We start from the raw sequence: 15,358 nt of genomic DNA, 5'->3' as shown, positions 1-15,358 counted from the left end.
GAGGGAGGAGGTGCATGCCACATGTGGGGTGGGGGGTGCATGCCACATGTGGGGTGGGGGGTGCATGCCACATGTGGGGTGGGAGGTGCATGCCACATGTGGGGTGGGGGGGTGCATGCCACATGTGGGGTGGGGGGTGCATGCCACATGTGGGGTGAGGGGAGGAGGTGCATGCCACATGTGGGGTGGGGGGTGCATGCCATATGTGGGGTGAGGGGAGGAGGTGCATGCTGCATGTGGGGTGAGGGTGCTCCTTAGTTCTGCATTTCCCACTGGGAAGTTCTTTCTAGACTCCACTGCCGTTCCTATGACAATAGTCTGCCCCATAGCACCAGGACAAGAAAGAGACACAGCACAGCACCTGCCTGTTTCCTTCCCTCCCTGTGCCCTCTACCCTCCCCATCCTCTGCAGCCACTCTCTGTACCCATGAGATCATTGTCAGTTTGCACATTTGAGAACTTACGGCATTTGTCTTCAAATATTTGAGGTGGTTAGTATGCGGACTAGCCTGACTTGCTCAGTACACATTGCATACATATAATGAACTATCACATTATACCTGCAAATAAATATAATTGTGTGTGTGTGTGTGTGTGTATGTGTGTGTGTGTGTGTGTGTGTTAAGAAAACATTAAACAACAACAAGGTACCCAGGCACAAGTTGTCTTAGTTAGGGATTTCTGTGATAAAACACCATTAAAAAGAAGCAACCTGGGAGGAAAGGGTTTATTTCATCTATTACTTCTAAGTATACTTCCAGTGTCCGTCACTGAGGAAAATTGGGGCAGGAATCTGGAGGCAGAAACAGAAGCAGAGGCCATGGAGGAACAGTGCTTACTGGCTTGCTCCCCATGACTCATTCAGCCTGCTTTCTTATATCCACTCCCCCCAGGACCATCTGCACAGTTATCATCAACTCAAAACAGAGTTCAATGATATGAGAAGTTCAGTGTTTGACATCTGGTACCAACTAACAGTCTTCTGGGCTCCAAAGGGCCTGGGCATCAGCACAGCCTGGTACTGCCCTCTGCAGCTCACACAGCTCGTCTTGTAGGCTCAGGCCAGCTCCACTCCACACCTGCTGCTGTCACTGGTGGTTGTCCATGGTACTGGCATCTCCAATATATTGGGGTCTCTGCTGCAACTGGATTGCACTTCACCAATACCTCTCCTGGGCTCCCTTCAGGGGCTCTGACCCTGCCACATGGTGCCAAGCCTCAACTCCTCTCCATGACCCTTTAGTCCTGGGGCTTCCTTTTATTTCCATGAATCTTAAGGCAGGAGCTGATACAGAGGGCATGAAGGAGTGCTGCTTACTGGTGTGCTCCTCATGGCTTGTTCAGCCTGCTTTCTTATAGCGCCTGGGACCACCAGCCCAGGGATGGCGCCCATCAATCACTAATTTAAAAATTGCCCCACAGGCTTGCTTGCAGGCCAATCTGATGAGGACACATCTTCAGTTCAGGTTCTCTCTTTCTAAATGACTCTGGCCTATGTCAAGCTAACATAAAAACTGGCTTGTACCCATGAATTGCAGACAGGGAGCTGGCTCCTAGCCCTTCTTTCTTGTCTCCTCGGCTTCCTTCTCCCCAAGTTTCACTGTGTAGGCAGGCCGATTTCCAGTTTCTCCTTTCTTCCCCCTCTCCTCCTCTTTTTCCCTTCTCTCTCCTCTCTTGCTCTTGCAATTTTAAAATGGTGGTAGAACAGGAACCCAAAGATGGCTTGGTATGTAAAGCACTTGCCACACAAGCAAGACTGAGTTCACATCCCCCAAACCCAGGTAAAGCTGAGGTGGACACAAAAGGCCCTGGACATTCAGCAGCAAAGCAGAACAAAGACTGTATGTTTCCAGTTCACATGTTCTACCTAGAGCAGTCAAACCCATAGGACAGAAAGTATAATGGTGGCTGCCTGGAGCAGAAGGGAGTGGGGACCATGAGTGTTTAATGACAGAGTTCCACTTGTGATAATGAAAACTTCCTTGCTGGGTGCTGGTGAGGCTTGCACAGTAATGTGTACGTCCTGCCTCTGAACTCTACACTTAAAAAAATGGCTAAAGGTGTGATAAATTTATGTCCCACATATTTCCCACAACAACAAACAAAACATTAATTATACTGTTAAGAAAACATACCTTTTGTTTGAAACCTCTGTCCTGGTAAAAGTTGAGATTCTGGAACCTACAAAAGAGTATTTGTTAGGGAAAACAAGTCACGTTCAGCTTTTTCTTCTCACATGCATGTTGTCCATCATTTTCCTAACAGCCATGAGTGAGGTTTAGATTTGCAGGTGCTAAGTGATCGGGGAGGAAGAGCTAAACAGAAATCTTACAGGGTGATGTCACTGACACCAGGGCTTAGAGCAAGGCTCCTGTGCTCAGTGCTGTCACCTGCAGGGTCCCACCTCTACAGTCATTTTCAGGGCTTTTAGTCCTGGACATGTAGTCCTTAGTCTGTGTCAACAGATCAAGTGGGTAGGGCTTCAGGAGATGGGGACTAGATGCCAATCACCATGATTTTTTCTCTTGTTTTTAACAGAACTCCAATGTTTGAGGTAGCAGTTTGTCCAGTGTGATACCTGCTTCTAGGCTTACAGCCCCCTATGCTGAAGGGGAAGAAGCATTTCATGAGCTCACTGGTTGGGTGAGGCCTTGGTAAAATGTGCCTTTTTCTGCCTAGAAAGAATTAAAGGTTGGAGGTACTGCAGCCATGGAAACCCAGTGTAGATAGGGCCAGTAGAGCAACACGTCGAAGTGACAGAACCCTGATAACTGAGAAGTTGTCACCAGCCCAGCTCCGTGTCCCCTGAACTTATTTAAGCACTGGATCAGAACTAGCACTAACAGACCAACACAAGCCCAATAGAGTGAGGCTTTCTTGTCCAACCCTGACTCTGTCCCTATAGGGGTCAGGGTCACCCCAGTTATGACAGGGTGAATCACTGGGCAGACCCTGGTAGCACAGAGGACATGTGAGGTACCTTCTCATCCAGGCCTTTCCACATAGAGCACTGCTGGGGTGTGTAAGGCCTGGTGGCCTCTTCTAAGGACGTGCTGCCAGGGCCTAAACTCAAACCGTCTCCCCTGCTTCTCCTCAAGAGTCACTTCATGGAACAGGACCAAAATGTTTATACTGAAATATAAATTTCTGCTGAGAGTGAACCCATAAAATCTCCAATCCACTGAGGGAAAGGACTGAAGGAGCAGGAAACCATGGGCCCATATTAACACTCAAGACTTAAGGAAGTCTTGTACTGCTGTTTTAGCCATTTAGATTTGCATAATTAAGAATTATAGTCTATTGGATATGATTTAGAGGAAGCAATTAGATGAGAAATTAAATACTTCTGAAATCAGCAAGCTGATCTGCAAATACCAGGAGATGAATATATAAAATTTGTTAAAGTACATTTTTGTACAAAACTGCTGGCTGCCTAGGCTGGCCCTGAAATGTGTACATGAAAGGATTCAAGGACTGCTCTAGAAATGGGAAATTCAGGTCATGCTAGTGCATCCAGCCCATTTTCACCACTTTTGTAAGACCAAAACCCATACACAGGGCCCCATAACACCACTCCAGATCTCTCTTGAGTAGATTTTCCTCAAGTGTCGTTGACTTCATCTCACTTCACTTCACCTCCTTTCAGAGCCCTGTATAATCAATGGGGTGCACATATTTTTTACATGTGGCAAAGGCTGAGAGCTCTACTTATGAAGCCAAACTGAGCAACTTATGGAGAGCATCTGTGGCCACAGACGACCTGTAGTAAACTTTTTTCTGGTGAGTGTTTAGAAACTAAAAGATTTTAACTACACTCCTATTGCTTTCCACCTTACTTTTAATCTTTTTTAGACTGAGTATTTTTTTTATTAGTCCCCCTTGCTTTCCTAAATAAAAGACACCTGAACAAATAAACAAAACAAACAGACCAAAACAAACAAACAAAACAAAACAATCCTTGGGTTTTAAAGCACACAAATCTATAGCACTTGCTAAGAGAAATAAACAGAACTTTTAATGAGAACTTTGAAGTATTCAAGAAAACTACCACGATGCCAATGCCTTTCACTTTTCTTTCTATTAGTTACATTTATTTAAGAATATAACTCTTGCCTGCAGGTGGTGGCATACACCTTTAACCCCAGGACTAGAGAGGCAGAAGCAGACATATCTTTGTGAGTTCAAGACCAGCCTAGTCTACAGGGCAAGATCTAGGACAGGCACCAAAGCTACACAGAGAAACTCTGTCTCAAAAAATCAAAAATCAAAACAAAAACCAAAAATAAACAAACAAAAAAAGAGAAAAAGGAATATATGCAGTTATATAAAAAAAATTAGTTTGAAAAAATAAAGTCTTTAAAGAGACAGTACTATGTTAAAGTTAAAACCTTTCTTTTTAATTAAACAAAAAAAGGGGAAATGCTGTGGGATAATGTTTAATAAAACACTGATTGGCCAGTATCCAGGCAGGAAGTATAGGCAGGGCAAGCAGACTAGGAGAATTCTGGGAAGAGGAAAGACAGAGTTAGGAGTCACCAGTAAGACACAGAAGAAGCAAGATGACAAGGCAGAACTGAGAAAAGGTACCAAACCACATGGCTAAACACAGATAAGAATTATGGATTAATTTAAGTGTAAGAGCTAGTCAGAAATAAGCCTGAGCTAATGGATGAGCAGTTATAATTAATATAAGCCTCTGTGTGTTTACTTGGGGCCAAGAGGCTGTGGGATGCAGGTGGGAGAGATTTGTCCTGACCACAGGGCCGGGCAGGACTGGAGAAATATCCAACTACAGATATGCACCACCATGCCTGGCAAAATTGCCAATAAAACAATTTGGGCTAAATTGGAATAAGTTGTTTTCTGCTTAAATCCCAGACAGCTCATAAAACCCAGGGTATGGGGTGGTGGTGGTGGTGGTTTTCAGGCATCCAATGGGAGACTATACACACCAGGGGACAAGCTCTAAAGTAAAGCAAGTTTAAAGTTATCCTAAGTTCCTAGTTCCCTGAGTCCTCAAAATATGGCATCACTTCTTTTTCAAATGCATCAGGTGGCATATCACTCATAAAGTTTCTAATGTGGACTGCTGTGTAAAGTTTGGAGACTGAATTAGATATGCTTTTTCTTAACTTTTTACTCCACTATCACAAAAACCACAGTCTTTGTAGTATTTTAAATCAGTTGAAGAAAAGACAAGATAGAATAAAATGTAAATAAATAAAATGTGTCCCAAATACACACTAGCATGTGTTTTATCTTCTGGCTAAATCCAGGAAATTCTTTTGTCCCTAGAATACTGAGCTGATCTCAGACTACCTACCCTGAGTCACGCAGGCCTGGGTGGGTATATGCTGGGTCTTTCATTAGTAGTATGAAAGATGCATTTTTCCACACTAAAAGTACAACTAACTAAAGACCTGGTTATCATCTAGTAAGTGGCTAGATTATCCCTAAAATCTCTGTGCATTATTCAAAGGATTAAGTTACAAAGTATATAAAACTTATTTGGGGTCTATGTAATCAATACAATTTTTTTTTTTTGCATGCAAAGATTGGGGTTTAAATTGCACAGCCATGCTCTGATCCTGCTGTGGGATCTCTCCCCTGAGACTATTCTACTTACTGGCCTTTGCTGCTTATTGGACGTTGGATCTCTCACATAAATAGTTCGGTCAGTGTTACGTACTGGTTGAGTCTTCAAATCTACTCCATCGTCATGCAGATTGTCTTTCCTTTTTGATTTTATACATCCCATATTTCCTGTTGGAATAGAAAAGCAATGGTGTTGTTTTTCAGTCAATCCAGAACTGGCTTAAAGCCATTCAGATCTTGTATTAAAGAAGAGCAAAAAGAACACACTTTTATTCATTGTTACACACTGATTAATATACTCAAAGGTGGATGCTGTTTGGAAACAGGTTATCTTGGTTATTCATTTTTCCTTCCTTCATTCACTTAAAACTACTGAGCTTCTCTCCTTTATCCCAACCCAACACAATTCCTACTATAAAGGTGCTCCTATTTTTGTGGCAAAGGTATGTGAATCGGCATTACAGTGTGGTCTGGTGAGTCTATGACACAGGCTACATGAGTCCTAATAATGGACAGGACTTCTAATTCAGGCAAGAAGAAAAGGAACTGGCCCAAAAAGCTTCTTGAAGGTTGAGATGAGACGGATTTAAATCTGGTGGCAAAATTAGCAAAGGGGTTCCAGGGAGGATTTTCAGATGCAACTATAGAGACCCCAGATAATTTGGTCCCAAGAACTAGTGCAAGAAGAGTGAATCCTTTAGTGAAGAAGCAGGCAGGAAAGGCCAGGTGTCAGGGCTGGAGACAGAGACCGTGGTGGGCACAAAGCTATCAGTTTAGTTTGTTCCCTGAAGACAAGTGAAACATGAGAAGCATGAGAAGTCTGAAGCATGAGAAGAGGATGATAAAGGCATCACAGGTTTGTGTGATTCACAGGTAGAGTCTACTGTAAAAGGCTTGAGAACCGACAAAGATGCTGGTGGCCTTTGTCAAGACTGGAAATAAGGGGGACACAGGTAAGGGAGAAAGGATGCTTGAAGGATAATTCAGGTGATCCAGTCTGGTAGCTTCCTAGCAAGATATCTGAGCTTGCAAGCCAGGAAAGGTGGCAGTACTAAAGGCATAATGCCATCAGCTACACCTCCCAGCCGTGGCCACAGACAGAACTGAGGGGTGAGTGCCAGAACAATGTTTGTTTGCTCTGAGTTACGCCTGTCCCCAGCCCAAGCCTTAGTGCCCCAGAAGGAGTCCAAGACTGGTGTAGAAACTAATTTGACTCAGTCTTTGAGGAAGTGCCTGAAATAATGTAATTATATTATCATCTCAAAAAAGATTTTCAAAGATCAAAAAGAAGAAGAAGAGAAGGAGCAAGTGGAACATGGTCCCAACAGCCACAGAATAAGGGAAGAGTTCAGGGGTGAAAACAAGAGGCAGGTATTTCACAAAAGTCTCAGGAACTTGGCTTTGTCCCTCACCCCTTTTCCCTAATCTGCTGGCTGGAGATGAGACAGAAGAGATTTTTCAGGATGTTAATGAGCCCACTGTCTTCTCAGATCACCGGCTCACTGAATAAAGTGTGGTGTTAAGATTCAATTCCTGGCTCTGTCCCCTGGCTTCTTAAGTGGCAGGCAGCAAGAATGGAACCCGTACAGCTCTGCACATTGCCCTCCTCCCACAGGCTTTGGCAAGCTCTAGGGACCAGGCAGGGTGTGAAGTCTCTGAAGGCCAGCCACTCCTTTTCTGAAACTAGCCAAGTGGCAAGCGGTAGTTCCCAGAATAAAGGGGAAGCAAGCACTTTGCTTCACAACAGACTTTCTTTTTCTTCTCACAACCCGAGTTTCTAAAATGGAGATGGGTTTTGGAGTTGATCTGTAAATAAGCATAAGTTTGTTCCGCAATCCATTCTTCACTCCACCCATTCCCAAAATTGCTGTCCAACTGACCATCCCTTATGATGGTGCTTTATACATGAAGAAACACAGTGACAGAAAAACCCTGGAGCCCAGACTCAGGAGCACAGAGAAGCTCCAGGAGAGAGGTCTGGGGTCCCAGCAGGCACAGAGCATCCTGTTTGTCCACAGTGCCGTGCCGCCCCCCTAAACCAGCACTGCTGCTCCGGCCCTTTCCCTTTCCTCCTCCTCCCCCATTCTTTCTCCTGCTCCTCCTCTTTTTTATTTTTAAATTCTTGACAGAGTCTCACTCTGTACCCCAGGTGGCCAGGAACTTACTCTGTCCTCCATGGCTGGCCATGCCCAGCTCAGCCTATCAGTGAGAGAAGGTATAGGTGTATCACTTCAGATGCCAAGCTTTGTGTTGACAAAGATGCATGCGAGTCTTTTCTGATGAAAAATATCAGAAGTGAAGGAAGGGGACAGGGTGCAAACCATCCTAGGCTTCAGTTTCATGAGACAGCATGGGTGGCAGAAGTCTCTAGAATGGTCCTTTCCAAACTGAAGTTTGGAGCCAGGGATGGTCATCTGTGATCTCAAAACTCAAAGGCTGAGGTTGAAAGATACAGTTCAAGGCCAGTCTGAGCTACACTGTGAGACCCCATCTCAAAAACAAACAAACAAACAACAAAAAATCCATTAATTATTTTGTTTTTATAAAGAAAAGTCACTAGAGTAAAACTAACTTAGTAGTTTGTAGAAAATATGGGAGGTGGGGAGACAGATGACACTGGAAAACTCTAGAATGTGCCCTGATCTAAAAATGACTGGCCTGGAATGTATAGGGAAAGGAAGCAGAACTGTTTCATATTAAAGGGACTTGGGGTGGGGTATAGCTAGGGTACCCATGAGGTCCAAGGTCCCATCTACAGCACTGCAGGAGAGTGGTTCACACAGGCACAAGATGTGGAGGCGGAGGACCACAGCCAGGACAGTCGGGGAGATGTAAGGCAGCCCCAGTACGATACAAGGAACTGATTTATAGATTTGGTAAAGGCGCCTTGGAAATGCAGGATGGGGGTGTGTGGGAGTGAGGGTGCAAGTCTTTGCAATCCCCAATACTTCCGCCACAGTGAGAGGAGGTGGAGGAGAGACAACATGTCTAAATACATGAAAATGAGTGACTCTTGGTAAAGAACATATCTTTTCACCTTTTCCTACAGATTTGAAAATCTCAAAAGGTAAGTTTGGTGAAAAACTTAAGTGGATATTATGAACTGATATACAAAATTCACTACTTTTTTTTTTTTTTTTTTGGCCAGGTGGTGGCATACGCCTTTAATCCCAGCACTTGGGAGGCAAAAATAGGTAGATCTCTGTGAGTTTGAGGCCGGCCTGATCTACAGAGAGATTCAGGACAGCCTGGGCTACACAGGGAAACCCTGTCTCAAAAAACCAAGTTAAAAAAAAAAAAGATACAATACATAACTCATTAATGACTCACACACACACACACACACACACACACACACACACACACCATGTGGCATGTTGGCGCCTGTGTACATATAAGTATATGTGATTAGGAATGCTTGCTGATACACATTATAGCAGGTCAAGAAGTGCCACCTTCGTTTCAGCAGGGAGCCACGAATTCTCTAAGTGGACCGGCGCAGAGTTAGGGAGGACTACCTTTATGGGAAACCTTTAGCTGGGCTGGAAGGGCCCATCCTCCAGGCCCTTTGCATGCAGAAGAGGTGCTGATGGCAGAGGAGAACAAGTGTAAGTGGCAGGTGGACAGGGCAGGATGTCACTCTAGACCTGTGTTCCCACTGATGATTATAATTTGTTATTTGATGCTTGATAATTTGTGTTTCCCCCTCTCATCATCACCACAATTAACCAGAGCTAAATGTTTGTTCTGTGTGATAGACAGAAAGTGGAAACACCACACAGAGCAGTAGCACACCACCTGACTCGGGCTGAGCCTCAAGAACAGAGCTCAGGGGTGGGTTCCTGCACCCAAACCCACCCAGGTCCTGCAGCTCTTCATGCTGCGTGAAGGAACCAGAAAACCCCCAAATGCAGTCCATTCCCATCAAAAACTTGAGGTGTTGTTCTACATTTCCAAAGGACATCTTTTATTAACCATCTTTTATAATGTGCTGACCTTCTTGTTTAATCCCTGAAGAAACTCACTGTCCACTGCATCCTGATGGTCACTTCATAGAGGACAGAACTGGGTCTGGGAGAAGTCAGATGGGTGCAGAGCTGCAGCTGGTGAGTGGATCAGCTGGCCTCCCTTCCACACCACCCAGGCTGGTCTCAGGCTAATGCCACAGCCCATGTGCTTACCACTTCCCCACATGATAGCTGCTTGGAAATACATATTTTATTAACACCACTAAAATAGATCATTTTCATGGGCTGCCTCTTAAGATGCTGTAAAATGTTTCACCACAAGAACCAGTAACAAGATTAATGAGATCAGAGTCAGGACCAAGGAAAGAGGTGAGAGCAATGTGCTTATGCCGTTGGTGGCTTACCTAGCACAGCTGAGCTGTGTGCACTCTGGGTTTACTTCAGGGACAGTATAAGTCACCAGGGGAGAGGAAAGGGGCCATCCTTCTTCAGGGACAGTGTGTGCTTCTGTTAAGAATTTTAATTTTATGTTCAATGGCCTTAGTGAAATGCCATGAATGATACGGTGTGCATTGTTTCTTCTTGGTATTATACATCTTTCTTTTTCTCTTTCATACTACTTCTGTGTAGTCCAGGCCAGCCTTGAACTTGTAAACCTCCTGCCAAAGGTTCCCCAGTGCGGGGATTTCAGGAATGTGCTACCATACCCAAATCTGTCTCATAGCATTTCTAGTAGTAAATAAAGACATTTATTTACTTTATTATTAAAAGTAATTATTATCCAGGGTGAGGGGAATGGGAGTGTTAACTAAAATTGAGAGTGTAAAAGAACCGTTATGGAAAATCATTACTTTGTAATGTTAATTTTAAAATATAAAAATAAAATAAAGAGGGCTAGAAGGTAAAAGTGCCTGCCCAAAATCTGACAGCCTGAGTTCCATCCCTGGGACCGGACCTACATGGTAAAAGAACCTCTTATGTATGCTTTGGCATGTGAACACACACCACCTCAAAAAATGTAATAAAAATAGTTTTTTGGGGGGGACCTGATATTCAATATGGATGGACAGTGCTTCTCCAGGAGACTTGAATTGTTGTGGGATATTTGTACACTGTGTGAAATGTATTGCTGTGATTGTTGTAATAAAAAGCTGAATGGCCAATAGCTAGGCAGGAGGTATAGGTGGGACTCCTGGGCAGAGAGGGAGAAAGTAGGAGATGAATCCAGGCACATGTGAGATATGCCAGTGGGACATATAGTACAAACAGAGGCTACCTGCTACATGAGCTATTCCATTAACTGAGCCACACTACAGAATGTAGATTAAAAACAAATAGGTTAATTTACATTATAAGAGCTAGTGGGACAAGCCTAAGCTAAAGTTGAGCTTTCACAATTAATAATAATTCCTCCTGTCATTATTTGTGAGCTGGAGGCCCAAAGAAAAACCCATCTACAATGAATTACTAAATAAAAATCTTAGTGCCAAGTATGAGATACCTGCCTGTGAATTATTAGTCAGGAAGGCCTCCAGGAGCCCCCCCAAACAACACAGGCCACTGTCATTGTTCCTGGATGCCAACCATCGCTATGTGGAAGACCCCACTGCTGAAACATCACCCATTTTAGATACAGGACATAGAGAAATAAAGCTTGAATTGACCTGAAAACTTTCTCTATCCTGACTACATTCTCACGGTGCCAGACATAGCTATGTAGATCTTTGAGAGAGAAGAAACATCTCTGGATTACCCAGGGTAAACCCTGAATACTACACTACCAATCTGCTAGAAGTGCCCACTAATGGAATGTAGTTTGTGAGGTAACCAACATCTTTCTGACTGGATCTAAAGCTTGCTCCACAGGAAAAAAATTCTGCCTACTGCTATAAACATGGTCAAAATTCGTATCTCAGGAGTTCATAGGCCCAAGTGAGGGAATATACTCCTACTGTTTTGCTAACTAGATGTTTTCAAACTGTCTTGAAAATATTTACATTTATACTCATAGCTTTGTGTTATTCTCAGTCTTGGCCAGATGAGCTTCTCTTCGCAGTGTATAGCAGATAATGCTGAGACTCATAACTAGTCAAAGTGTTAAGATTGAGTGACTGATGAGTGACTTCTGCCCTAAATGGGACATCTATCATCCCGTCCAAAGCTCAGAGAACACCATAGAAGTTGGGGGTGGGAAGAAAATAAGTGCCTGAGGAGCCCAAGGGTGGAGAGGATGCTGGGAGAGGCTGTGTGGACACCCTGGGATGGAGAGGATGCTGGGAGAGGCTGTGTGGACACCCCTGGGATGGAGAGGATGCTGGGAGAGGCTGTGTGGACACTGCTGGGATGGAGAGGATGCTGGAAGAGGCTGTGTGGACATGGTATGGCTGTTCTACTCACAGACTCATAGCAGCTTTGATAACCTGCATAAGGTCGAGTTGAGTCAACAAGATCCATCAATATTTCACAAAGCTAACTGAACTCAGTGGTTACAAAGAAAGGAGAGGTGATGGACATACAGGGAGGATGTGCTAGGGGTGTCTGCAGAAAGTAAGAGGGAGGAATTGGAGTGGGTAGAATCAAGTTACATTGTATGACATTGTCAATAAATAAAATATATTATAAACATTTAAAAAATAAAGTATGCATTTAAAAAAATCATTATCAGGATCTCTAAGTTCAAGGCCAACGTGGTCTACAGAGCAAGTTCTAGGATAGCCAGGGTTGTTACACAGAGATACCATCTCAAAAAACCAAATAAACAAATAAGTAAACAAATATCATTATCCTTCAGGGTTTGACATATCAATAAGGACAAGTTTGGATCACTGTAAAAGCTTGACTCTGTAGTCTAGAGATGCAAACAGGCAACCTTTTGCTCACACAGGAGCACACACCAACACCTAAGAACTGGGAGGCTGATGACTTCTCTTTCAAGAAGTTTTTTTCATGAGAACAAGTATTCATTTGCATGGGTAGTCTTCATTTAAGGAACTTACAACAGTAAATGAATGGTTTTTGTTGTTGTTGTTGTTGTTGTTGTTGTTGTTTGTTTGTTGTTTTTTTTAAACCAAAGAGCATGTTCTAGAATACCAGACTGCAACTCCTTGTTCCCAGCCTACTTCTTCAGCTCTGTCTGTAACAAGGCCTAATGATTGCTGCCTGCAGGATAAGAGAGCCACTGTGCACCTGGATTCCCTGGTCACTGCTTCCAGGATCTCTTCATCGGCAATCCTACAGGACCTCAGGATGTTCACAGCAACTTTATTCATATCGTAAACAGAAACCAATAACTATCACTAAATTTGGGCAAAATGACAAGTTTCTGGGCTGCATTTATTCATCTTGTGTCAGCTACATAAAGATTCCTTTTGTTGTTGTTGTTGTAATTACCCATTGATCAAATTAGCAGAACTTAGACCCAAAATAGGAACTGATATTCCAGTTTCTCCCAAGGGATCTGACTTTCAGTCATCACATGTTAGCTCATGCTCATAATCCTAGCACTTTTGGTTGCTGAGGCAGAAGGATGTCCATGACTTTGAGGCCAGTCTGGGATACAATACAGAAGCAAACACTGAGGGGAGAAGGTGAAAGAATGGTAAGCAGCGCTGGTTGCACCACTGCTCACCGGCGGAAAGGTCACAGTCACGCAGAACCTGGTTACTTAGTAGCAGAGAGCTTTATTAGGAGGAAGGGGAGGGGGGACAAGAGGACCAGGCCAGGGGAGGAAAGAGAGAGAAAGATGGTGGGGTGGGGGGAGAGGGAGCAGAGCAGAAAGAGAGAAGGTGAGGTCTACATCCGGCTTTTTAAGGGCTCCCGGTATGGATGTACACCACGCATGCGCTGATTGCGTGACCTCACTGTGCACGCACGTAGTTGCCAGCGCACACTGATGACGTAAGACACAAGACCCTGGACTGTGAATGTGTAGCTGGAGTAAGAGCAGAATTCTAACAGAAGGGAGGGAGGAAGAGAGAGGGAGAGAAGACTCTGACTGTTCTAGATCCTTCTATCCTTCTAATTCTATTACTGTGTTCTAGTCTATTCCATTCTACAGTCTTGAATATTGTAACAGAATATGATTCTATGAATGGTCCATAACCCTAGATTTTAAAATTTAAAGACAAAGCCACGAGGATTTGACCCTTGATGACTTAAATACCATGCCATTATAAAGTACTGTGATATAAATTATGCAGTTAGCTGCAGTGGCATAGACCTGCAAGCCTCGCACTGGCTAAGGCCGGAGGGGCGTGAGGCTGAGGCCAACTCTCACCCAAAGGCTTCTTGGGAGCCCTGAGATCGGACCTCCTCTTACTCAAGCTTGCAATATTCAAGTGCCTGCAAAGGCACACGGGCAGGAAACAGGGCTCTTGGGTGTGGGAGAGAAAGGGGATGGTTACTCTAACCCCAAAGGACCCATCCCTGGTCACCCGATGCCTCAGAACTTGGCCTGGTCTCCTTCCAAGCTGCACTCATTTTCAGGCCTACCCCGGCTCCACTGCCTTTGGGACAGGCTTCCCCTCCAGAGACCCTGAGTTAGGAGTAGGAATGGAGGTAGGAGAGAGGGAAGCCCAGGAGGAGCTTGCAGCCTTCAGAAGTCAGGTTCACGTTGGTTCAGGGGCCACTGACAGGACTGGAGCACCCTCCTCCCCCTGCTCCCCTTTCTTCCGTTTCAGAAATGAAGAGAGGGCCGCCAGAACAATCCCCAAACAGACTGGTCCTAAACCCCATGTGAAACAGACAGAGCCAAAAGGGGTGTGCCCTGACTCTCTCTACCTATCTCAGTAATTGTTTTTAAATGGTCTTTTCATCCATATTCCAGAAAACCAGGGCTGACACAGTGGCTAAGCTGGTGACCTTACCTGTGGTCTCAATGGGTGAGTTAGTGCTGTGGAGCGGCTGCCGAGATCACTGTGCTGATTGGGGATGTTATCTGGACACTAAGAATATTGTGTCTCCTGAGGGCCTTCCACAGACTCAGGAAGGGGAGCCCCTGGACAGTCTCCAGCTCTCTTTCTTAACTGCCTTCTAGCTCCCATGAGACAGGAAATGAAGAGAGAAAGAGGCGGCTCCTCCCTCAGACCTAGAGTCCCTAAAGATAGATAGCTGTCTGGGTTTCTGCTTGTTCAGTTTCAGCATCAGGCCCTCCCTAGGCTTTAAGTGTCACAGGTGAAAGGGACAGCGGGAATTGGGCTGGGCGGGGTAGAGGGTAGTGGCAGGGGATATTGAGCCATTGTGGTTCAAGTGTTGCCTTACGGTAAGATGCTTGTCTGAGGGTCACAAGAGAGGCAGACAGAACTTACAGGAAGACAGAAAGGAAGTGAAGGAGCAGAGGAAAGGGCAGATAGGTTGGGATACAGCCCGCATTCACACCCAGCCCACACCTGCTATTACTTGGTTTTATTTAGTTGTTCTGAGGCAACGTTTCACTGTTTAACCAGGCTGGCCTCAAATTTTCAGTTCTTCTCCCTTAACTTCTCAAAGATCTAGAATTACATGATTATACCATACACTGTTTCTATTAGTGGTTAGTTGGGAAAGGGGTCATGAGGTAGGAATTTGCTTTAAGAATAGCTGATATATAGCGGGTGTTTATCCTAGACACAGAAGAGAGGTAACCCAGTCTGAAGTGGCGACTACTTCTTCCTTCTTGGTGCGGAGTGGGTGTCAAGACCAAAGACTCAGAGTCCATGTCCAGCCCCTCCTCACTGAGCCTATGAAAGTGTTTCAGGAGATCCACAGGTCCTCATCATCCATACAACTTCCCCCAAATCAGCAGTGCCTAGTAAAGT

At 44.6% G+C, this 15,358-nt stretch overlaps 1 long non-coding RNA gene across 1 annotated transcript in view; it reads right to left on the bottom strand.

Moving 5' to 3' along the window:
* Nucleotides 1-2,135: 2,135 nt before the first annotated feature.
* Nucleotides 2,136-15,358, bottom strand: part of LOC118578627 — a 60,059-nt gene continuing 46,836 nt past the window's right edge. The window contains exons 2-3 of the long non-coding RNA XR_004944273.1: nucleotides 5,627-5,763; nucleotides 2,136-2,181 (exon numbers count right to left, since the gene is read on the bottom strand). This is a non-coding gene — a long non-coding RNA (uncharacterized LOC118578627). The remainder of the gene's footprint in view (nucleotides 2,182-5,626; nucleotides 5,764-15,358) is intronic.

The sequence above is a fragment of the Onychomys torridus genome, chromosome 2 (assembly GCF_903995425.1).
Source record: "Onychomys torridus chromosome 2, mOncTor1.1, whole genome shotgun sequence".
NCBI lineage: Eukaryota > Metazoa > Chordata > Mammalia > Rodentia > Cricetidae > Onychomys > Onychomys torridus.
Note: the sequence above shows the minus strand (reverse complement) of the source record. Positions and strands in the feature narration are given on the sequence as shown.